This window comes from Lathyrus oleraceus, chromosome 4 (assembly GCF_024323335.1).
Source record: "Lathyrus oleraceus cultivar Zhongwan6 chromosome 4, CAAS_Psat_ZW6_1.0, whole genome shotgun sequence".
NCBI lineage: Eukaryota > Viridiplantae > Streptophyta > Magnoliopsida > Fabales > Fabaceae > Lathyrus > Lathyrus oleraceus.
The window spans coordinates 277482055-277507948 of record NC_066582.1 but is presented as its reverse complement, the minus strand read 5'-3'; positions in this window follow the sequence as shown (position 1 = coordinate 277507948).

The window sequence follows — 25894 nt, the reverse complement described above, 5'->3', positions numbered from 1 at the left end:
CGGATCCAAGCACGTGAAAGGTCTTCTTCTCTCAACTCCTCTACAACTTGGGTGGGGAGGGTTGAAGGCCCAGCCACATCCAAAGGTGTAGGTCTCAGATGATCATAAGGCATCAAGTACACGATAGCTCTCTGTCTGACCCAGGAAGTATAAGGCTCCAAAGCGATGCAGTTCTTCAGACCCAACTCGTTCCTACCCTTCTTGTGAATACTGCGCCAAGCGCGGACGAATCTGGCTTTCAGGCCTTGGGGATCTTTACCCTCCTGAAAGAACACACCTTCTAACAGAATGTTATGAGGTTTATCCTTTAGGGGGAACCCAAGCTGACGACGTGCTAAGATGGGGTTGTAGCTGATCCCACCGCATGTACCGAGAAGAGGCACATTAGGGAATTCACCATAATAGTCAATAATCTGAACTGTATCATACACGCGATCATACCAAGAGATATCATCATTAGTGAGAGACATAAGCCTCTAAGACCACCGTAGACAACTCTTGTTCTCCTTGAAAGCAACCGTCTGCGGTAAGTGCGAAATAAACCACTTATACAGCAGGGGTAGACAGCAGACAATAACTCCTCCACCCTTTGCATTCCTCAGATTCAAAGAGACATAGGCATCACCCAACAAAGTCGGAACAGTATTAAGAACTGAAAAGATCCTAATGGCATTCATGTCCACAAATTTGTCGAAGTTGGGAAATAACACCAAACCATAGATGAGCAGCACAAATAAAGCCTCAAAGGCATCCTCACTCATGGCCTTCCCATACAAGGTAGCTTGAGCAATGAGGAACTCGGAAGGAAAACCCTGAATTCCGCCTTTTGTAGTCAGATTAGCTTTAATCAAGTTTTCATTTATGTGCAACAAACTTGCAATCTCTCGAGCAGTCGGAATACTCTCTAAGCCACTGAACGGCACCTGATCCAGAATCGGGATCCCAATAAGGTGAGAATACTCCTCCAAAGTAGGCAACAACTGGAAGTCCGGGAAAGAGAAGCAGTGATACAGAGGATCATAAAACTGAGCCAGAGTACTCATCAAACCCTCATCAACCTGAGTAGTCAGCAGAGGCAGAAGCTTCCCATACCGAGCTTTGAAACCCAAGGGATCTAATACATAAGATGTCAGATTCCTTAACTCTTTCACATCGGGCTGTCTAAAGCTGTATTTCTTTGTATGCCTTTTCGGTCTTTCCATGTCTGAAAATTTTGCAAATAAACCCTTTAAGTTCCTTGAAAATTTTCTGATTTTCTGATGACATGAAATGCAGATGAATGCATGAATGCAACAATCACACTCAAGGATCAAGCAGGTCACACCAAACAAAGGTCATGGGAAAGCTCATTGTATCCCTAATATCAATCATCCATTTTGGTGGATTTAGGTTTTCACCTTATCAACACCCAAGTTCCATTGATATTAACGGTACATGAACCGGCTCAAACATCCTTAATATCAACCATCCGTTTTGGTGGATTTAGGTTTTACACCTTATCAACACCCAAGTTCCATTGATATTAACGGTACATGAACCGGCTCAAACATCCTTAATATCATTCATCCGTTTTGGTGGATTTAGGTTTTACACCTTATCAACACCCAGGTTCCATTGATATTAAGGTTGTTTGAACGACTCAACCATGAATCACGGGTTTGCTGAGAGTCACGAGCATGGAGTCTCGGTTAAGAACCACCCAAAGGGAGTGTACTAGGGTTTAAACCTGCCAGACATGTTCTACCAGAGGTTCCCATAATCATCGTCCCATCTTTCGGATATTATCGGAGGAACGAATACTCGTATTCCAAAAATATTCTCAAGAGAGACTCTTATGAGTGTAGTATCGCGTAACAATCGTATCAGAACTGACATCTGAACGACCTCCGCACTACGTCCTAAAATAGGCCAAGATGGGCTTGGTAAACTAAGGTCCTTGGCTTCTACGGCACATGATTGAAAGAATAATGCCTAACCACAAATAACTTGTGTGACATTATTAATCCAACATGACCTCCACCAAGTGAATGGACTCGCAAGTCAACTGGCTAAGGAATACTCCACACCAGTCAACAAGACTATGCCATTCTCCTATCCTAGAGTGCACTCGAGTTCGGGTATAGAACTCATCTCACAGAGATCACCAAAGCAAAAAGCAATTGTATATCAAGCAATTCAAACATTACAATCAATACAGTTATCCCAAATTGTACAAAAATATGTCAAATAACAAATAACAATATATCACACAACAAGGGTGAAAAGTAGGCAATACCACCAAGGAAATATCTCTCTATCCCCAGCAGAGTCGCCACTTTTCTGTAGCGGTGTATTCGTCGCTATATGATTTATTGATTAAACCATAAGCAAAGCATACAAAGAAATCGAGTCGCCACCGCACTTTTATTTATCCTAAGGAATGGCTAAAAAGCGAACAAAAGCCTAAGAAGTTTTACGCATAGAAAACTAATGAAAAGATCAGAGAGTCTGGGTAAGGGGTAAATTACGTAATGGGAAGGTGTTAGGCACCCAAAACGTCCTAGGTACTCCTAGGGAGCCCTTTTCACACTTGTTGAATGAAAATGTTATTTGTTATGAAAATATTATTGTGCAAACATGATTGGGATGATGAGAAAAGAATATACAAGTTATTATTTTTGTGTTTGAACGGATGAACCCGTTGCCTACGTACCTTTCCATCAAAGGTAAGGATCAAAACGCCGTAGTTCGGCTAAAAGATTTCCAAAGTTAGTGAATTGATTTTAAAACAAGAGCACTAAGGCTTTTCATTATCAATGGGAGAAAACTCAACCAAGACCAACAATCCACCATGCGAGGATAGCTTCAACATACTAGTGAGGGGTTAACCCTATAATAAGTATGGAAGACTTACAATCAACTCACTAAGGATGTGGTGAGATTTACATCAACCACTATGATAATCGAAACCTATGGCTAATGTATAAAAAATTATCAACAATGGACAAAGCCACAAAACAATTGAATGGGTGAAGTTAATTGATTATGAGTATTCATAAAATATGGTCGAAGTATGATTAGAATTCAATTCAGAAAGAAGTGTCATGAAAATGGAGTTTGAAAAGTCAAGGACTTAAGGTCCAGGTTTCTAATTTGAAACAGGTGAAAAGTTTGCACAATAATGTTCTCAAGTTTTGAAACAAGATGTGAAAAGGATTTTTGAAACAAAAAGGATGGGAGATGAAGGAATGTAAAACTTCTTAAATGTCCACTTCTTGAGATCATATAGAAGATGATCCAAGTGTGTCCTTAGGAATAGGCAAATGAGCAATAACAAATAAACAAACAAATGATACCGGATGCCAATCAATGGACTTACACCAATCTCACAAACAGAAAATGGATACCGGATACCAAACAATGGATTTACACCAATCTCCTAAAACAAACATGGATATCAGATGCCAATAAATGGACTTATACTAATCTCCAGGAACAAAACAAAACATGGATATTGGATGCCAATCAATGGACTTATTCCAATCTCCCAAAACAAAACCAAAACATGGATATCAGATGCCAATCTATCTAGACTTATACTAACCTCCACAGTATGGTCATAGGAATACAAATGCCAACAACATGGACTTACAATTGAATCCTCACATACAACCAAGCAACAAAAGCAAAACATGGATATCAGATGCCAATCTATCTGGACTTATTCCAATCTCCACAGTATGATCATAGGAATACAAATGCCAACAACATGGACTTACAATTGAATCCTCACATACAACAAACAAACAAGAGCTAAACAAAGAGGATATAAGTTGCCAACAACATGGTCTTACACTCAATCCCTTCCAAATCATAGGAACAAATGGCCAAATAATGGACTTACAGTTGCTTCCTCAATGGGCAAACCAAAGATGGTCACACAGATATGAAATGATGATCATGCAATAATGAGCAATCAATGATGATAAATGCACAAGAGGCATACAAACAGATAGGCACAGATGAATGAACCAAAAAGCAATCAATGATTCAGTTAGCACACACTATACAAAAGCAATTAGGCTCAAGCAAGGGTTAGACTTTTAAAGTCAACTGGAATAGGGTGAATAGTGCTCTTAACCTTAACATTGAGAGTTAAGGTGAAGCAGATGAAAGGATATGAGGGGTGTGCCTCATGCTCTTATCCCTGGTCAGGGAGAGCTTCAAACGATAGAAGGTGTGGGAGTTCAGAAAGTTGGAACTCTCTCCACAAGTTAATGACCCTATAGATCTTGGGTTAAGATCCACAATGCTACAACATGTAATGTGAGCAAAGGGATGACACACAAAATAGTAGGAGATGGACTACACATCTCTTTTATCTACCAATTTCCTCAAATGAGGACTTTTCCTGCTTAGCACAAAGATAAACACACAAGAACATGGCCTCTTAAGGAGGGCTTCAGACAGTTGCCTAGCCACATAACAAGCTAGGTCTTCCAGACTACATGAAGAAGAGAAAGTATACCTAATTGGTTAAGCAACCAAGCAAAAGCAAGTTCAAAATGAACTTAAGCAACTAATGTACCTGAAATCAATCCAACTCAATCAGTATACAAGTCACAAAAAGTTAAACAGAGAATTCAACAGTCAACAGTCAATACACAATCACACAAGTCAAACTACATTGTGCAAGGCACAAGCTCAAGTCAAATGAGCTAAGCATCCTACAAAACAACTCAAAGTTAGTCATTAATAAGCCAATAACCAAATCAAGCCATGTGAATTAATCTCCTTAAAGCCATATGCTTCTTAACCTGAAAACAAACTCAAACATGAGAAGCAAGACCACTAGGACAAGGCCTAGGGTCAAAGAAGGGGAAATAAACCAAAACAGAACATGAAAGTTGATCAAAATCAAGATTAATCAAGTAAGAACAAAGTATAATTGGTCTCGTATCAAAACTATGCACCAAATCCATTTCATAAATAAGTCATGTCAAACTATGCAAGTTGAAACACAATGAGGTAAACAGCATGAACCAATACAAATAAAATCAAACATGGCTCAATAAATTCCAAGAAAAATCATGCTTAAACAGAACACATTGAATGAGCAACACACCAAAAATAATGGCATTTGGATAAGTAGAAGCATGTCAATTAAAATCACTAAGTCATGGTATGCAAAAACAAGCTCAAACAAGGCCACAAATGGTGCACCAACTTCACACAAGCATAAAACAGTGATGACAAATGATAAATGAACCAAATCAAAGCCATGATAAACTTCAAGATGTCTAAAATACATGTGTAAAATTTCAAGCCCATCCAACAAACCTCAAGAATTTCACAAATCATATAAGATCATGACTCACAAAAAGTCCACAATTGGTCAAACAGAAAAGAAATTCTCAATAAAATTGAAAATGCACTCAAAAAATCCACAAAAATTCAAAAGCAAGCTTAACATCCCGAAGGATCAACATGCAAAAATTCAGATCATTTAGCAATCAAATGGCATGGCAAGTAAAATCAAGAATTTGGACAAGAAATGGTGTGACACACATTGTCACACCTATATTGATCACATCATATCTCACAAACCAGAAGTGCAAAAATAGCAAACTCAAAGCCAAAAGATCACTCAAGGTGTCTAGATTACACATGCAAAATTTCAGCTCCATAGGATCAACCATCATGATTTCATAAAAGAAATAGCAAGCAATGTGCAAGGAATGGCATGCAAGAACAAACCCTAGGCAATTATTTTTTCCAACCGTGCACAAATCTTGAAAAAATATCCATAAAAAAGTAGACATGATGATGAACATTACACAAAAAATTGCATGTGATTTGGATTATTATTTTAGGAGTTATGGATTTTTTAATATGGAAGAAAATTAAAAAAAACATGAAATAAGGAGCATGAACATGAATAGCATATGTGAGAAAATGCACAAAGCCAAAATATGTGGATGCTGGAAGCCGGATTCGAACCACGCTTCAGTTTGAAAATGGCGCCATGTCAAAACGCCGCGTTTCATTTAAATGAAATGCTGGCCAATCATGAACCAACACATGGACCAATACATGGAAGAGAAACAACAAAACGCATGCAGGCCAAGGCTTATGAAGATCAAAGCAAATTCTGGAAATAAAACCTAGAACATTCATCGTATTCATCCTGTTCATAATCACCAAGATCTAATGTTCACAGAAATGCATGAAAATTATATCAATCGATCCGTCTTTCATCACACATCAACAATATAGCAATGATTTAGCCTAATTCTAACCATATCACAAGAACCGATCCAAATAAGTTTCAACATCCAACATTCAAATCAACATAACTTTCTCAAATCTTAATTAAAATTCGAGATCTAAAGTGCAGTGTGATCTACATTCCAAGATCTACAAGATCCACATGATAATTGCAAGAATTGGAGCAATCAATTTCTTACCTTGTTGATGATGCAGAGCTGGATTCGTGAGTTTCAATGCTTGGAAATGCAAAACAGATGCTCAATGATGATGAGGAAGATGAATGAATGCAAGGCTTTAGCTCAACAGTGCTTGAACACGATGAAATCTTCAACTGCCATGTGAATATTCAAGCTTCAACAGCCACAATTCTTCAAGAATTTTCCAAGATTTGGCTTCAATTCACTTCAATAATCCCTGCAGATGATGATTAGCACAAGAAACTAGCAAAAGAAATGATGAAATTCGATGGAAAAAGTTGAGAGGATTTGAGAGGATTTGAGAGAATTTGAGATGAAAAAGTTTGGATCTGAAATTGTGATGTGTTGTTGCTGAATTTCTGTTATGATTAGCACTTTATACCACCTGTTAATGAAGCTTCTTAATCATGATTAGCAACAATGCAATGGATTAAGTGAAATGAGCATGTTTTGCAATTTGGCCAAAATGCCCTCATGCATACATGGCCAATGGAACAGTGCAAATTGGCTTGAAGCAAGTCCTAAAATCTGTTTTAAGACAAATGGCATTGGTTTGAAATGAAAATAATGCATAGTTTTCAAATTCACTTTTTCCCTCCAAAAATTCAAATTAATTCAATTGAAAAATGCCATTTTTTTATGATGAGAATTTGTGAAATATGATGCATGATTATGATAGTAGGGATCAAGAGAAAATTGCTCAAAAAAGAATCACATGAATTAGCCTTTTGGTTCAAAAGTTATGCCTTGTTGAAGTTCAAAATTTCTTGACAATGATTTGACCATAACTTGCTAACCACAAATGAGAAATGGATGTTCTTGGACTTTTTGGAAAGGTGAGAGCAAGATATTCAACTTTCATGTTGGACAAAATTTCATTTGAATCTTGCTTGATGATGTAAATTTGAGGAGAAGGCCTTTCCATTTTGGGCAGTTTGAAATTACAGGTCACTTACTATTTTTGGAAACTTTTCAACTAACCTCAAATCCTTCCATGTTGATCTTTGAAATGTCAAATGAGACTTGTATGGACATGAATGAGACCTTTCCAACTGTTTCCCACCTTCAAATCCCTGATTAAATGCACAGTTGACCATAGTTGACTTTGCTAGGGTTTTGGTTGACTGAACAATGCCTTGATGAATTTCAAGCCTCTACCACTTGAGATCTTGATTCAAAATGATGTCATAGTTCATATGAACTCTTATGAATGATCATGGTGCCCAAATTCTTCAAGAATGGCCACCATCCATTGCTCAATGAATGAGTTTGACTGTCTTGACCTAATGGTTGCTTCATCTACAAGTAACAAGGTTAGATGACATATTTTTGTACTTTTGGTTAGTAAACAAATGAAAAGCAATGATATACATATGCAAGACATGCTTGGTGATCAAGAATCACACTCACAAGATAATCTCACCCCTAGGAAAGGGAGCAAGGTGCACAATGATCCTTGAGGCAATGATATGACATGATATGATATGATATGATGCCATGAGGGATCTTAGGGACAAAATTGGGGTCTTACACTTCCCATCTTCTAATGCAACCACATTATATCGATAGGGAACAACCTTGTCGGAAGAATAAGGAACAGGACCAGCTGGCTTAATGATGAGAGTAGGAGAAGCCTTCTACTTGCTGCCATCATATCGGATAACAATAGGCTCAGGTAATCTGAATATAGGGGATATCACGTTAACTTCGTCCTCATCACGATTCTGAAGTATCACTATCACACCCTAATCCAGCATTTCTTGGATGTCCTTCCTGACTTGACGACATCCCCTCTCATTGACAGTGCATACACGACAGCTGTCATGGTCATGCTCATAATGACTGTATCCACATAACAATCTATGCATCTCGACCAATGATTGTCTGATATGGCTGACATATCTGACCTTGTACTTGCCAGGACAACCCTGAACCATATTAATAGCAGATTTCCCATGCTCGGGCAATGGGTTCTTCTTCACATTAGGACCTACGTTCTCGAAAAACAAAATACCACTTATAACAAGGTTTTGGACCTTGGTCTTGAGAGGGTAACAGTTCTCCACATCATGTCCGGGAGCACCGGAATGATAAACACAGTGAAGCTCGGGCTTATACCACCACTGAGGGTTGGTTGGTATAGCAGGTGGGTCACGTAGAGTGACCAACTTCCTTTCCATCAATGAAGGATATAATTCAGCGTAAGTCATCGGAATTGGATCAAAAGTGACCCTCTTCCTATCATAGCTAGTGCTGGTTTGATTGTTGTTTCGAGGCTGGTAGGCCTGCTATTGTGGACGATGTTGTTATTGCTGATACTGTTGGTGTTGGTGTTGCTGGTTCTGATGCTGATAATGTTGACTCTCTCTGAATGCAGGTGCTATATGAGCCACCTGGTGCTGGTTACTGGCGGGACGCGCAGTCTTCCTCTTCACAGATGATCTTCTTGATTTAACATGGGAGGACACAACATGTGCCTCACCATCTTTCTTCTTAGCAAACGCCCCATAACGTTTGGAAGAAGAGCCTTCTTCTCTGGTCAGACGCCCTTCCCTGACTCCTTCTTCTAAACGCATCCCCATGTTCACCATCTCGGTGAAGTCAGAAGGAGCGCTAGTAATCATCCGCTCGTAGTAGAAAGAGCTTAAAGTCTTAAGAAAGATCTTCGTCATCTCCTTCTCTTCGAGCGGGGGCACAATCTGTGTAGCCAATTCACGCCACCTCTGGGCGTACTCCTTAAATGTCTCTTTCTTTTATTGGGACATAGCCCTCAGTTGGTCCTTATCGGGAGCCATATCAACGTTGTACTTGTACTGCTTGACGAAAGCTTCGCCATTGTCGTTGAAGGAGTGGATGTTCACACTATCCAGACCCATGTACCATCTCAAAGCGGCACCGGACAGGCTGTCCTGGAAGTAGTGGATTAGGAGTTGATCATTGTTGGTCTGAGTCGACATCTTGCGTGCATACATCACAAGATGGCTGAGTGGGCAAGTGTTTCCTTTGTACTTTTCAAAGTCATGCACTTTGAATTTAACAGGAATCTTGGCATTGGGTACGAGGCATATCTCAGCAGCAGATTTGCCGAAGAGGTCCTTCCCTCTGAGAGTTTTAAGTTCCTTGCGCAGCTCAAGGAATTGATCATTCATAGCGTCCATTTTCTCGTACACATCTGGGCCTTCAGATGGCTCATAGTGATAAATGGTGTCATCTACTCTCGGCAAAGTATGCACGGCTGGAGGTGGCACAGTAAGGACCAGGCTAGATGCCGGTAGAGAAGCAAAAATAGGGGCGAGACCCTCTAGAACAAAGTTAGCGGGCATCCCCCAGGGAAACCCGACTGACATAGCTGATGGAGCGAAGTGAGCACTGGCAGCAGGCACGGTGGAGGAAGCAACCTCTGAAATGACCGTCCTCTAGGGAGGAGTTGAAGGCGTTGGAGAAGACTGGCTTTGGGCGGCCAAGAATCACTCCATCAGGGCAGTCAATCTTGCCACTTCCTCCTTGAGTTCTCTGTTCTCTTGCTTGAGGTGATCCATTAGCTTTGATGAGTTGGCTCTGGTATAGTACCAGTGCGTCAGCTTGTCTTCAAAATAAATGAAGAACACATAGTTAGACCACTGAACAAGGAGTCTGGAACAAAACCTGCTTATGCACATGATGCATTGAATGCTTGTGCATATGATTTATTTTTAATCATAGGAACTTTAGAGATCTATTTGCAAACATCTGGAAAATATTAATCATCTTAGACATATACGGAATAATCATATCAATAATATCTGGAAAATTTTTACACCAAAGAAGTACAGTCTTGGTAACCAAATACAATACAAGAGAGAAGGAAAACAACATCCTATGGAACCCTAGAAACAATCGTCCAAAGCTCTCGAGACCGGAAGATAAGCTGCACGAAGCCTCTTCACCTCTCTCTCATAGGATGCCTCCATATCTGCCTTCTCTTTGGCAAGTCAATCGTACTTCCTCTTCCAAACCTGGAAGACTGAGGAAGAAGAGAAGTGACCACATCATCAGGCTCGTCGATAACCTGATGCTCCAGAAACTCTAACAAAGCATCCTTATCTCTAAGTTGCTGAAGTAGCTCCTCTCGCTCACGGACCCAAGCACGCGAATGATCTTCATCTCTCAACTCCTCTACCCCTTGGTTAGGGAGGGTTGAAGGCCCAACCATAACCATAGGTGTAGGTCTCGGGTAATCATAGGGCATGCGGTACTCAGAAGCTCTCCTCCTAACCCATGAGGTATAGGGTTCCAAAGCAATACAATTCTTTGGACCAAGCTCTTTCCTTCCCTTTCTATGAATCTTGCGCCAAGCGCGGATCATCCTGCCCTTCAAGTTTTGGGGATCTTTACCCTCTTGAAAGAACACACCTTCTAACAAAATGTTATTAGGTTTATCCTTTAAGGGGAACCCAAGATGACGACGTGCCAAAACAGGGTTGTAGTTAATCCCACCACATGTACCAAGAAGCGGCACATTGGAGAATTCACCACAAGAGTCGATAATATGCACACCACCATATACACGGTTATACCAAAAGATATCATCATTAGTGAGAGACATAAGTCTCGTGGACCACCGTAGACATCCTTTATTCTCCTTGAAGGCGACCGTCTGTGGCAAGTGCGAAATAAACCACTTGTACAACAGAGGCAAACAACACACAATGGTACCACCACCCTTTGCATTCCTCATATGCAAAGAGAAATAAGTGTCACCCAACAGAGTAGGAACGAGATTAAGAGTAGAGAAAATCCTAATAGCGTTCACATCCACAAAATTGTCGATGTTGGGGAATAACACTAGCCCATAGATGAGAAGTACAAATATGGCCTCAAAGGCATCCTTACTCATGGCCTTCCCAAACATAGTAGCTTGAGCAATGAGGAAATCAGATGGGAGACCTTGAATTCCACCTTTGGTAGTCATATGAGCACCAACAATAGATTCATCTATATGCAACAGATCAACAATCTCTTGAGAAGAAGGAACTCTCTCCAAGCCACTGAACAACAACTGATCTAGAATAGGTATACCCACAAGATAGGCATACTCCTCAAGTGTAGGCAAAAGTTGGAAATCCGGAAATGTGAAGCAACGGTACAAGGGATCATAGAACTGCACTAATACACGCATCAAACCTTCATCCACTTGAGTAGCAAGAATAGACAAAAGCTTCCCATGACGAGCCTTGAACTCCAAGGGATCTAATACATAGGATGTCAAACTCCTTAACTCTTTCAAGTCGGGTTGTCTGAAACTGTATTTCTTCGTATTCCTTCTTTGCTTATCCATGTCTGAAAATTTGCAAATATACCTCTTAAGTTCCTTGAAAATTTTCTCATTGTTGATGATATGGATGTGTATGAATGCATGAATGCATGGATGCAACAATCACACTCAAGGATCAAGCAAATCACACCATACAAATGTCATGGGATAAATCAAGTCATCCTTAATATCAATCATCCATTTTGGTGGATTATGGTTTACACCTTATCAACACCCAAGTTCCATTGATATTAAGGATATACAAGAACGAATCAACCATGAATCAAGGGTTTGTTGCAAGTCACGAGCATGGAGTCTCGGTTAAGAACCACCCAAAGGGAGTGTACTATGGTTACACCTGACATTCATGTTCTACAAGAGGTTCCCATAGTCATCATCCCATCTTTCGGATATTATCGGATAAAACGACTACTCGTATTCCAAAAATATTCTCAAGAGAGACTTTTGTGAGTGTAGTACCGTGTAACAATCGTATCAAATCTTACACTTGAATGACCTTCGCACTACGTCTTAAAATGGGCCAAGATGGGCTAGGTAATCTAAGGTCCTTGGCTTCTAAGGCATATATTAGAAAGAGTAATTCCTAACCACGACTACTCGTGTGACATTATTGATACCAACATAACCACCACCAAGTGAATGGGCTTGCAAGTCAACTTGCTAAGGAATAACTCCACACAAGTCAACAAGACTATGCCATTCTCCTATCATAAGTGCACTCGAGTTCGGGTATAGAACTCATCTCACAAGGGACCACCAAGCACACAAGCAATTGATATATCTAGCAATTCATACATTACGAACAATACAGTCATCCCAAATTTGCACAAAAATATGTCACAAATAATATAAACATACAATACAACAAAGGTAAAAAGTAGGCAAAACCCATTAGGCAAATGTCCCTAGCAGAGTCGCCACTTTTCTGTAGCGGGGTATTCATTACCTTTAGATTTATTGACTAAATCAAAAGTAAATCATACAATTCGAGTCGCCATCGCACTTCTATTTATCAAAAGGAAAGGTTAGAAAGCGAACAAAAACCGAGAAGTTTTATCAAATAAAAAACTAATAAAAATGTCAGAGATCTGGGTAAGGGGGTTGGTTATGCAATGGGAAGGTTTTAAGCACCAAAAACATCCTTAGTACTCTAAGGGAGCCCTTTTTACAAATGTTGTAAGGTAGGTTGGTATTTGTGAAAAATATTTGTGCAAACATGATTCGGGATATGAGAAAAGAATATACAAATTATTTACAATTTTTGTGTTTTGAATGGATGAACCCATTGCCTACGTACCATCTTAAAAAGGTAGGATCAAAACCTCGTAGTTCGGGGTAAAAATCTCAAAAGAAGTTGGTGAATTGATTGGTCAAAAGCCTTAAGGTCTTTTGTTATCAAAGGGAGAAAACTCAACCTAGAACACAAATGCACCATGTGAGGAGAGCTTCAACATGCTAGTGAGGGGTTAACCCTATAATAAGCATGGAAGACTTATAGTCCATCACTAAGGATACAGGTGAGTATTATATCAACCTCTAGGATAACTCAAACCTAATAGCTAATGTTTATGAAAAGCTTTAACACAAATGGTCATTAGGACCACAAAATGGTTTGAGTGAGTTGTATTTACGAATGAAAAGTACTCACAAAATAAGTTCAAAGTCGACTTAAGATTCAATTCAAAATAAGTGTTATGAAAAGAGTTTGAAAAGATCAAAGGCATAGTGCCTAGGTTTCTAATTTAAAAAAAAACAATGTTAATGTTTGCACAAAAAGTTTGGCTTGGGTTAGAGTGGAGAGAAGAAGAGAAAGGCTAGGTCCTAAACATGCAAAGATTAGGGAAGAGAAATAAAACCACTTGGAGTTCCCTTCTTGAGATCATAAAGATGATCCAAGTTACTCCCTTTCCTTTGGATATAGCAAGCAATAAGCAAATAACTCAAGCAATCAAGCAAACAATCAATCAAGCTCATAGGAATCTTCCAATTGGCTTTCGTATCTCTTATCTTGGATGTCCATGACAATGGTTCTTCTAAGTAGCTCAAGTTTGGGGTCCCTAACACAAGAACACACAAATCAAAAAGCTCTACAATGCAATAGAAAGAATGGACAAGAGTGAGTCTAGAATTAGGGGTCCTTTCAATTCATCTTCAAGATTAAGCATTCTAAAGGCATGAGGCCTAGTTGCTCTTTGAAAATTTTAGCATTCTAAAGGCATGAGGCCTAGTTGCTCTTCAAACTCCATTAGCATAGGTAAGGTCCTAAATCTAAGTGCTTTCTCCATTTGCATTGGGTTCACACAAACAAAACAAAACAAACACAATAATGGTATATACACAATAATGTGCTCAAGTGAGCAAAAGACAAATTGCATAAGCATAAACATGAGCTCAAGTGAGCAAAGGGCAAAGGCAAATGAATTAATGTGCAAGAAATTAAATTGCATTAAAGTAAATTGCAAGAATTAAATGTTTGAATTAAAAGTTAGTAATTAGTAGTTAGTGTTAATGTGCCATAAGGCAATTTAGCGCTATGTTAAGCAATCGTAAGTGGACTAATGTAGTAGTCACACCTATCTAAGGCCGATCAATAAAACTATAGGCAACAAACACAAGTTAGAGACCATGACTAGTAAACCAAGCTCCTACAACTTGCCATGCCAAAAGAAAAAGAAGAATGATCTTATATGGATTTAGGTTTTTTGTTTGACTAAGAAGCAACCTATCTTTAATGCAAAGCAATTCACTTGATCTTTGATCAAGATGAATTTGATTTGAATCAAAGAAGGTTAAGCCCCTCAATATGTCAAGGCTAACCACCAATCTTTAACTCATTGGTCAAAAAGACAAAGAAGAAGAAGAAGAAATGGAATGTACATGATTGAAACTTAAATGACATAAGTAACACACATTGACCAAACATGAATGAAATCAACATCAATCAATGGTAAACAGAAGTGAGATGAAGCTTAGAAGTCAAGACACAATAAAAATATTTTTGTTATTTTTTGGAATTAAAATAATACTTGAATTAAAATAAACAAATAAAGGTCAAACTTCAAATCCAATTCAAATCAACTTGGAAAAGTCCAATTGGATCATCCTAAGTTCAACATGGTTAAACAAGGTTTGACAAATTTTTTCATCATTTTTTGAAAACAGAAACTAATTTTAAACAATTAAAAATAAAAAGAAAATAACATAATTGAACTAAAATCTCAAATAAATCTCAAATTAATTAAGAAATTGATGAGAATATTTTTCACAGATTCATCATCATTCAAAGATGTTAAGAAAATATTTTTGGCATTTTTGGATATTGGAAAGTATTTTAAATGAATTAAAAATAACTAGAAAAGAGAAAATTCACAAAAAATATTAAATGAAATCAAAAAAAATATTAAAAATCATTTTCAGAAACTAGAATTTAAAAGGGAAATTTTGCAATTGGTCCCATATTTTTATGATTAAAAATGAAGAAGTTATGAATTTTTGAAATAAAATAAAATAAAAGAAAATAAAATGAAATAATCAGAAATTAGAAAAATCGTGGAGCGTCTGATCCTGATTCATTAAATGACATGGATCATCACATGACTGATAAGCGCGAGCTCATGGTAGACCAAAGTCAGCAGCGAAACATGAATCATTAAAATAAGTCAAAAGAAAACACGACCAAGATTAGATCCCAAGGTCCAGATCCAAGGGCTAGGAACTCGTCCACGTGGAAACGGTGGTGGAAACCACCGTCTTCCCCGACGAGACTCACAGTTCCGGCCAAATTTGCAGGTTTTCAAAACTTTATTAAAATGCACGATCCATACATCTTTAGAAAGCTGGGGTGATGTACATCACCCCTGTAACCTTAGTTTCTACTATAGACACTCATAGAAGGAGAAATCTGAGATAGAAAAATGAGGTGTTCAATCTGAGTTTGCTCAATTCATAAATTAAATGCACAGATCAATTGCCTCTCACATGAGGACGTCAAAGGTACCAACAAACACAAGAAATGATCAGTTTCCAAGGAGTTTCGAATCAAAACAATTTGAACAACAACCTTTGAAGTGCAGCTTTACAAGACTTGATCCACTCCATGTCTTTGATGTAGTGTGTTCTTCAGGTAACAAAGAAGCTAGGCTAAGGAATTGAAGTTCAGAGATCAACCAATGAAGTTGAAATCTGAGCTTGAAAATTTGAGAGAAAAATCAAAATTCCTTTGAGTGAAGGTTAGGGATTCAATTGTGCAGCAGTTCAGGCGCCTTGAGGTTGGATTTTGAAGTGAAATGGAGCTTCTATTTATAGCCAAGCATGATGCAAGCAATGAAATACTCATGTGCATGTTGTCGCAACCTGAAAAATACAGTGCGAAAAAAAACAACCGGCGAAAGAAAAAGACAGGAGAGTCGCCACCGTGCGTTATTTATCCCAAGGGAGGGAAAGGAAACGCTCGAAGTAAACCTGAAAAAGGAAAGGACAAGACAGGGTCTCGCAACCAAATCTTGGGTTCGGGAGTCGGTTATGCGAAGGGAAGGTATTAGCACCCCTACGCATCCGTAGTACTCTACGGGATCCACTTTTGTAGTTCTTGTCTAAAGGGTGTGGGTTTATCTTGTGCTGTTTGCCAAAAAAAAAGGGGTCAAATGAAAATGACTCGCGCGGATGTCGCATCCACTGCATACGTATCTCATCTGAATATGAGAATCAGAGTCTTCGTAGCTCGGCTGACCTATGGGTTGGGGGTAATTGTGCTCGCTAAGAGATCGCGTCTTATGCCTACGTATCTCATCTGGAATGAGAATCAGAGCAAGTCGTAGTTCGGCTAACTATGGGGTTATGGATTGGGTTTTGGACGAACGACGTCACTACGCAATCTACCGGATGCTCGACCTTTGGAGACTTACTCGCCTGTAGTAGAAGGAGTAAACGTGTTGCTTTGGGTTTTAGGGTTTGGGATGCTCGAGGGCAAAAAGGCAGTCCTTAACGAAGGAACCGCGCTACATGTGGGGATACGAATACAAAACACAAAACATGTATCTCAAAGTAAAATGCCACCAAGGGGCTCAAACATTGCCTCCTATCGAGGTCTTCTAGCTAAGAAAGCGATAAAGTATGAGAAAGGGAAAAAATTACCACACGGATAAAGATCCGAAGCTATAGCAGTTAAAGGGGCAAGAAACCCTGAAATGTCTCCAGCTGGACCGTCAAAGGAAATCAGTCAACACGAATAATCAGAATAAAACTCCGGGGGGTATCCCACAAATAAAGTGGGAAACCACGCGAGTGTCTCTGCGAAAGCCATGTGTGCCCTCATAAAACTCGACAAAGGGTTAGAGCAGCAGGATGAAATCAAGAGAAAACAATGCCATGGCAACACAGAAAACAGGTTAGAGCAAAACAGAACAAAAGCAAATACTGTCACGTTCGCGACTGCTTCGCCTAGCGAAGGCTTAGCGAAGCTTCACTACAGACTCGCCTAGCAAAGCGGCTAGCGAAGGCCTGCGGGTTTTGGATTCCTCCTTGATAACAGTTCGATCTCTATGATCCGAAACCCTGTGGTATCCAACTCATAAACGAAAATGATTAAAACATTCAAGGCATTATTACACATATTCATACACAAATATAAACCCGTGGGCAAAACCAGATGTTACCTCATATATTCATAATATTCAAATTCAAGGCGTAAGGTAATAGGAACAAAGGCATACCTGATGAGAGAGACCGATTAGGATTGAATGGTACGGCCGGATCTGCGAAGTAGTACTAGGGTTCGTGTGAGGCGGAGTGAACTTCTCAGAGCTGCCTGAAGGTTTCTGCAGAGTAGTTCCTAGGTCTCTTTCTCCAGTCTCTGGTCTTTTCTGTTCAGCCAGTGTTCTCTTTTATCTCATTGACTACTCTGGTATTTATAGGCCAAATTTCGCAGCTTGTGGGCTTTGAATGAGGACAGCTCAGGCCCAAAACTTTTCTGATATTTCTGAAATGCGCGTCCTTCGCCTAGCGAAGGATCTGCTCGCCTAGCGAGCATGACAGTACTCTTCGCTAGGCGAAGCATCTGCTCGCCTAGCGAGCATGACAGCTCAGCAGCAGATTCTCGCTTCTTCCAGCTTGGCGATTTATACGGTGAATAGGCCCTATCTGGCCCTGTCGGTAGTACCTCAAGTCTATTCCTTGCGTTGACTGACCGTCTAAGTAGAACCCACAAAGTGTCCTGGATGATGTTCGAGCCTCTTGGAGCTAATTCTGATTGACGCGATGCAATATGGCATGAAATGCTAAATGACCTAAAAAGTGAATGCATGAATGAGGAGGGCAAATTTTGGGGTGTTACACATGTGAAGTTGGGTCCTCCATGCATGGGCCTGTACAGGCGCATGGGAGGCCCAAACTTGATTGGTTTTGCATGCTGATGATGAAACAAATGAATTTGGACGTGTACATGGCAAGGCAATGTGGTGTGCAAGCAATTTAATCATGTTATGCATAATTGGAACCAAAACTTCTCCTCTTCGACATGGTCATGTGGGTAATGGTTGGAAAGGTCTTGACATGATGAACAAATTTTATGTTGAACAAAAATCCATTTGGAGTTGGGAAAATATTGAAAACTGATCATGAAGTTCAAGGTGCAAAACATGTATATGAGAATTTTGCCAAAATGGACCAACTTCAAGCCCTTCTGTTTCAATGATACAAGCCTCCAATGACAAAACCTTCAACATCAAAGTTGTATACCTTTTCAGGACAATAAATGTGGACTTAAATTTTGCATCATTTGGATTTTGTATGAGAAAGTTATGGGCACTTGAAGTTGGACTTTTTCACATTTCAATGGCTTTGGTCCAAAGGGACCTATAATGTTTTGTATTATTACATGTGTTTATTTTAGGATTATGAAATTTTGTCCAAGATAACAATTGAAGTAGACATCTTAAAATTTGTAATACAATTGGTCCCACCTCAAAATCATAAAAAATGAAGGAGTTAGGTCCTTGGGAAGTTGACCCAAAATTAGGGTTTCAGTCAAAATGACCTATAATGTTTTGAAGTGAATGATGAACTTCCAAGTTTCAACTGAAATTTTGATGAACATAAAAGTTGTTCATATGGTTATTAAGAACAGTTTTCTCTTGAGGTCATCTTCATTTGACAAACACATCAAAAGTTAGGTCTCAGTGGATTTCAAAATAGTCAGATGTATTGACTGACCAACTTCTCAAGTCTAAACTTCAAATCTTGATGAATTAATGATTGAGGACACTCACATGAGCTCAAATATGCATAAAATGATGAATGAAATAACTTCCCTTTATTTTATTTGATCATGGGTTAAGGTTGCTTCATGAGCAAGGCACAGTCAATGCACAAATGAATTAGGGTTTCCTTGGGAAACAATCCTCAAGCCCTTTGGTTTATTTTGATAAAATTGGAAAATTGAGATACTTGGGAGGCATATATGATGATTGAGAGATTTGTGAACCATTGTCAAGCTTGCCTTCACTTTCAACTGGCCATTCTTTGAGCATAGGGGCCTCCTAGGAGCCTTGGATCATATGATTGCTCAAGCTTCAAAACAAACAAGGTTAGTGACATATTTTCGTGCTTTTGGTTAGTAGACAAGATAATAAAAGCAAATATATACAATTCAATCATGCTTGGTGGTCTCAAACCAACTCACACAAGTCCTAACCCAAGGGTTAAACAGCCAAAATGCTTTGATCCTTGAGGCAAATGCAATGAGCAATGTTATGATGCCATGAGGGTTCTTAGGGTAAAGGTTAGGGTTTTACACCAATGGCCAAGGAGTAATACACGTGGTGGTGGTGGTGGAAACCACCGTCTTCTCCAGCGAAACAACAGAATCCGACCATATTTGCAGAAAAATAAACTTCAATAAAAATGGAAAATAAGGACATGGAAATGAAGCTCGTGTGATGTAGATTATCACTGTACCAATGGATCTCCCTCACTCTTCCTATATTGAGATAAATGTGAAGGAGAAAATCATGGTGTTCAATTTGAAAGTTCATGAAATGGAAAATTGAAAGCATCACAAGCTTGCCTCAAGTGTGAGAACTTCAGAAAACCACAGAAACACAAGAATGCTACATTGAATTAAGAGTTCTAGATCCAAAAAGTTTGAGAATGAACCTTTGAATTGAAGCACTTCTGGCCACGAATCCTCCAAGTTCCTTGCTCCTCCTTGATCTATGGATGTAGTGGAAGTGAAAGGCTAAGGAATTAGGCTTTAAAACTCAGCTAATGATGCTGAATTTCAAGCTCGAAAGTAAGAACACTTTTTGAATAATTCCTTTGGTATGGCTATGGTTTCACTTCTGCGGTAATTTGGATCTCCAAAAGGTTGATGAATCAAGCTCATGGCGCCTCTATTTATAGGTAAATGTGGCTGAATCACACGCTTCTTTAATGTGCATGGCAATTTGAATTGGGATGCATGGACCTGTGCAAGCGTGTGGAAGGCCCAATGATGAATGCAAAAGATTTCTGAGTTCACATGAAGAGAAATTGGACGTGTACATGAAATGGAAACAACTTGCATACCAAGTTATATCATAAAATATCCAAAATGCACATACATGAAAAGAATTTCGAAACTCACAAATGGTAGATCCAAATGAGTAATGTGAGTAATGGTTGGAAAGATATTGGAATAAGGAAAAAAAGTCATTTTGGGGTAAAAAATCATTTGGCATTTGCAAATTGATGAAAACTGGCTGTGAAAATTCAAGTACAAAACATATTCAAGTCACTTTGAAAAAGTTCACCAAAAACAAGCTTAAACAAACCCCTCTGTTTTCATGATGCAAGCTTCAAATGAGAAAATCCCTAATATAAAAGTTGTAGATATTTTCAAGGTGATAAATATATACTCAAAGTTCGCTTCATTTGGATTTTCTATGAAAGAGTTATGGGCATTGGAAGTTGGGTACTTTTTCAAATTCAATGAATTAGGTCTAAGATGACCTATAATGTTTTGTATTATAAAATGTATTTCTTTTAGGATTATGAGATTTTGTCCAACATAACATTTGAAGTAGACATCTCAATATTTCTAATTCATTTGGTCTCACCTCAAAATCATAAAAATTAAGGAAGTTATTCCCTTAGTAAGTTGACCCAAAATAAGGGTTTCAGTCAAAATGACCTATAATGTTTTTGAAATTAATGATGACCTTCCAAGCTTCAAATGGATTTTTTATGAACCTGAAAGTTGTTCATATGGTTATTAAGAACATATTTTCTCTTGGGGTCATCTTCATTTGACAAACACATCAAAAAGTATATCTCATTGGTGCTCAGCTTAGTCAGATGACTTGACTGGTCAACTTTTCAAGGCCAAACTTCCAATCTTGATGAATAAATGATTGAGGGGCCTCAAATAGGCTCAAATATGCATAAAATTATGAATGAAAGAACTTACCTTGATTAAAATTGATCATAGGTTGAGATTGCTTCATGGGCAAGGCACAATCAAAGCACAGTGAAATTAGGGTTTCCTTGGGAAACAATCCTCAAGCCCTTTGGATTGTCTTGATAAAATTGACAAATTGAGATACTTGGAAGACATATATGATGATTAGGAACTTTGTGTACCATTGTCATGCTTTTTCTCATCTTCATCTAGCCATTGTATTTGGCTCATGAGTCTCCTAGGAGCATTGGAGCACATGATCACTTGAGCTTCAAAACAAAAAGAGTTAGTGACATATTCTTGTGCTTTTGGTTTGTAATCAAAATAAAAAAATCCACAATATACAATACAAGAATGCTTGGTGGTCTCAAAACACTCAAACAAGTCCCAACCCTAGGGTTAAGGAGCCAAACATGCTATGATCCTTGAGGCAATGCACTTGTGCAATAATATGATGCCATGAGGGATCTTAGGGTCAAAATTAGGGTCTTACAGATGCCCCTATTTAAGGTCGTTCTAGCCGGAGATATGAAGGTTAAAATCTTTGTCTCGACGAGATAGAACGAGCTTAAATAATAACAAAGAGACGAACTTTGGTCGCTAAGAGACCTCATGATGCAAATGTATGTATGCAAAAAAATAAAATAAAATCTTCATGGTGAATAATTGCCACAAAGGAAAAGAAATCGGGGGAAACTGAAAAATCCATAAGAGGAACACACTCACTAGGGAGACAGAGACTCTGGGGAAAATAAGTTAAAAATGCGTGAGCAGGTCACGACTTGAAAACTTGCTGGGGGACACGAAGGGATTCCACGAAAATAAATTGACAGAAAGACTCGAGCTGACGCAAAGATACAAGTATTGGGGAATATGCCAATACAGCACAACTATCCACGAAGGATACATCGGTTAAAAATCCGGACTCAGATGTGGATGTCCACAAAGGACCGAACTGAGGAAGAAACAACGAGATATTACCGGTTACTAGGTAATAAACTCAAAGCGAGACATGTTATCAAAACACCGGTTACTGGGTGAGAGAACAACACGCTCAGGGAGAAAGAATATCTAAGACTGGTATAAGGGTGAAAGATATCAATCATCCGAAACATCTGAGGAGGACCCAAAAGGCACATCTCAACTCAGGAAAATCTGACTCCACAGGGGACAAAAAGTCATAATAGGGAGCAAAAGGAAGGAACACCAGGGATACCGGTTACTGGGCATATAATAGGTGACCAACCAGGCGTGAATTGGGAACATATCCAAGACACTCATCATCCAAAAGGATGGTTGAAAAAGCAAACTCGACTTATAGGATGGACATTCGATTCCATAAGGAAATACGAATCTTACTCGACTGAGGAAAAAAAGACTTCGACTGAAGAGCGCATGAGATATATTATCTACTACACTTATATGGGTAAAAACATAGATAAAATACTCGCATGGAAGATTATCCACAACCGGTTACTGGGTTAATAAAGGATAAATCGACCGAAAAGAAAGGACATCGGGATACCGGTTACTGGGTATAAAATGATGACCAATCAGAAGGAGAAACAATCATTACCAAACAAGGATAAATGAAAGATGACTCGCAAGGGATAAATTGCCTGTCAAAAGCAATTATCCAAGAGATACATCACCGGTTACTGGGTGGTATACTCAAAACGAAGGAATATCAATGCCGGTTATAGGGTAAAGATAACCAACAAAGAGGGGATTACATCTACCAGTTACTGGGTAGAAAACCACAGAAATAGGACTTACAACTACCGGTTACCGGGTAGAAGGTCACAGAAATCCGCTGGGGAAAGGATGAACAATTACTGGTTACTGAGCAATTGAACAACCGAACCACATGGAACTGCAGGGGATAACAAGAAAGGAAGTCAGTCTAGGAACAAACTAGAAAGGCACAATCGAACAAGACTCAACCCGATGAGGATATAACTCAGGGGAGTGATTCCATCCCAATACACAACTTGAGAGGAAACTGAAACAATAATCATCCACGAGGACATAACTCAGTAGGGAAGAAAGAAGAAAAGATAGACATTTTCTGCCTATAGGGCTGACTCTATATGGAGAGATCAGACACAAACATCTGCTCGGGGAAGAATATTTTACCAGTAGCAGGAGATAACAAGCAAAGATATATGGCAAAGAATGCAATCATGAGTATCTGAATGTTATGGTTATGCATGTATATGCATGATTTATGTATGATTAATGATGACAAACAGACATCTCTAACACAAACAAATCCAAGAATCACGGACAAACACTCGACAAACATCTCGACAAGAAGGGTGAAGCCTACTGGAGAACTCAGCTTTGGAACAACCCGAGAAGGATGAAAATAAATCATCGGGGATATCAAACCCTATCCCAAAGCTACACTAACTGAGGATACAAAGAAGATGTATTCAGGAGCAGCGAAAGAAGATGATCAAACAGAGAACTCAATTCTGATGGGGGATCATCTATGGAATAAGAGAAGATTTTAACCGCAGCTGGGAATAGGTAAAGTCAAAGCTTCCAACAGCAAGAGGTACCACTCTGCATAGGAGAAGTCGTCCTGGAGCAAACAATCCTGACCAAAAGGAAGATGCAGAAGATCTGCCGGGGAATTTCCATCAACTTTCATAGGGACAAGTGGTTAAAAAAACCAATAAGATCCGCCGGAGAAGAAACTCTACTGGGGAAACTTATCAAGGAATGATGTAAAACTCCATGGGGAACAACCACTAACCAGATGTACATCAATCAAAACACTTCCTTCTATCTGCCGGAGAGGAAACTCTGCAAAGGGGAAAATAGTTTTTTACTCCACTAGGGAAGGAAATAAACATCTTCACCATCAGCTCTGAATGCTAGAATAAATCTCCAGACTCGGAGGAAATACAAACATCAAACTCTGATCTGGCAACCCTACTGGGGATAAGCTGCAAGTATTCTCGAGAGAACTACCCTGGTTGGGGAAAACGGAAATGAATCCTTCGTCAATAAGCGATATGCTGGGGATGAAAAAGGAAACAAACCCTTCATCGATTGCACTAGGAAATTCCATTTTGAGGAGACAATTATCTGGAAAGATAGCTCTGCAGGGAATACATGCTTACTCTGCCAGGGACTTCTACTCATGCTAGGGAAAGACAAACTTCCTCGCGAGTAGAAAGTCAAGATAATGAGATAAGGAATGTTCTCAACTTAAAGCATATCAACTTTTATCAATCTATAAAGGATTTAAGGTCAGTCCACACAAGGGATAACAACCATATAATTGATAAAACACAAATGCTAGTGCCTGATATAGAGGGATACACATCTCTAAAAGATCGAGGCAAAAACTTGGAAGAGAAGGGATCATTCATAAATCCACCATACACCCATCATGGATTGCCAAGACTCCGTGGGGGAAACAAGCATGTATGCACAAACAAACTATCTGGGAATGCGTTGGATGAAAGTCCAACTAGGGGAAAGTGATCCACTGCCGTCAAGGAGAAACCTTCATACTAGACTCTCTGGGAAGCTGATGATGTATTATTCTTTCTGCGCTCGCTGGGGAGACAACTTGAAAGCTGATGAAGAGGATATAAGGAGCGAGGATGCCAGAATATAAATAAATGTCTTACCTTTTGGTAATCATACTATCCTTGGGAAAGCATTGAGGACATTCCACTTATCCTTTCAGCCATTGTGAATGTTCATTTTGTTTAAAATCGTTTATTTATGAAAACCTTATTTGTTTAAAACAATGATATTCATCAATTAAAACATGCAAACATTTGTTAAACAAAAACAAATAAGAGTGCCAAGAATTGGATAAAGGCTCAAATTTATTCAAGAGAATGGTAGTCCGCAAATGGCGAGACTCCATGGATCTTTACAAATTTGAAATTGGTGATATACATGGAAAAAAGGGCTACACTGAACATAATGACCGTTTCTCCACCAACTCTCAATCCACTGTATTCGAAACTTCAGTTGCTGATGACTGAGCGAGAATCTTTAATAGATGACAGTTGTAGAACAGAGTCTTGTCAGGATGCAGTTACTTGCCAAATCCCTAATTTTTGCCTAGATTTCCCCAGGGTGAGATACTCAATCTAGCGGGATATATATATATATATATATATATATATATATATATATATATATATATATATATATATATATATTCATTTTTTATGTCTCCAACTTTTGCCTGGACCGCCCTTTCGGGTTTTCAATCCACCGAGACGCTCATTTTTGCCTAAGGCGCCCTTTCGGGTTTTCAACTTTGCGAGCTATTCTGTTTTTATTTTTAGGCAAAGTATTTCTTGACTGCATCTGAATTCACAGGACGAGTGAAATCCTCCACATCCATAGTTGTGAGCAACAAAGCACCGCCTGAAAAGGCTCTCTTAACAATGTATGAACCTTCATAGTTTGGAGTCCACTTGCCCCTGGAATCGGGCGCGAAAGACAAGACTTTCTTGAGCATGAGGTCACCTACTCGGAACACGCGAGGCTTCACTACGCCAAATAAGGGAAAAGAGGACGCTTATTTTGGCCTATAACAGCGCTTTTAAGCGCCCTCTAAAGTGGCGCTGGCATAGGTAAAGACAGCGCTTTGTTTTCCTGGAGAAAGCACTGTCTAAAGTGGCCCTTTAAGGGCCACATTATAGTGCGCTTTCAGAAAAAAGC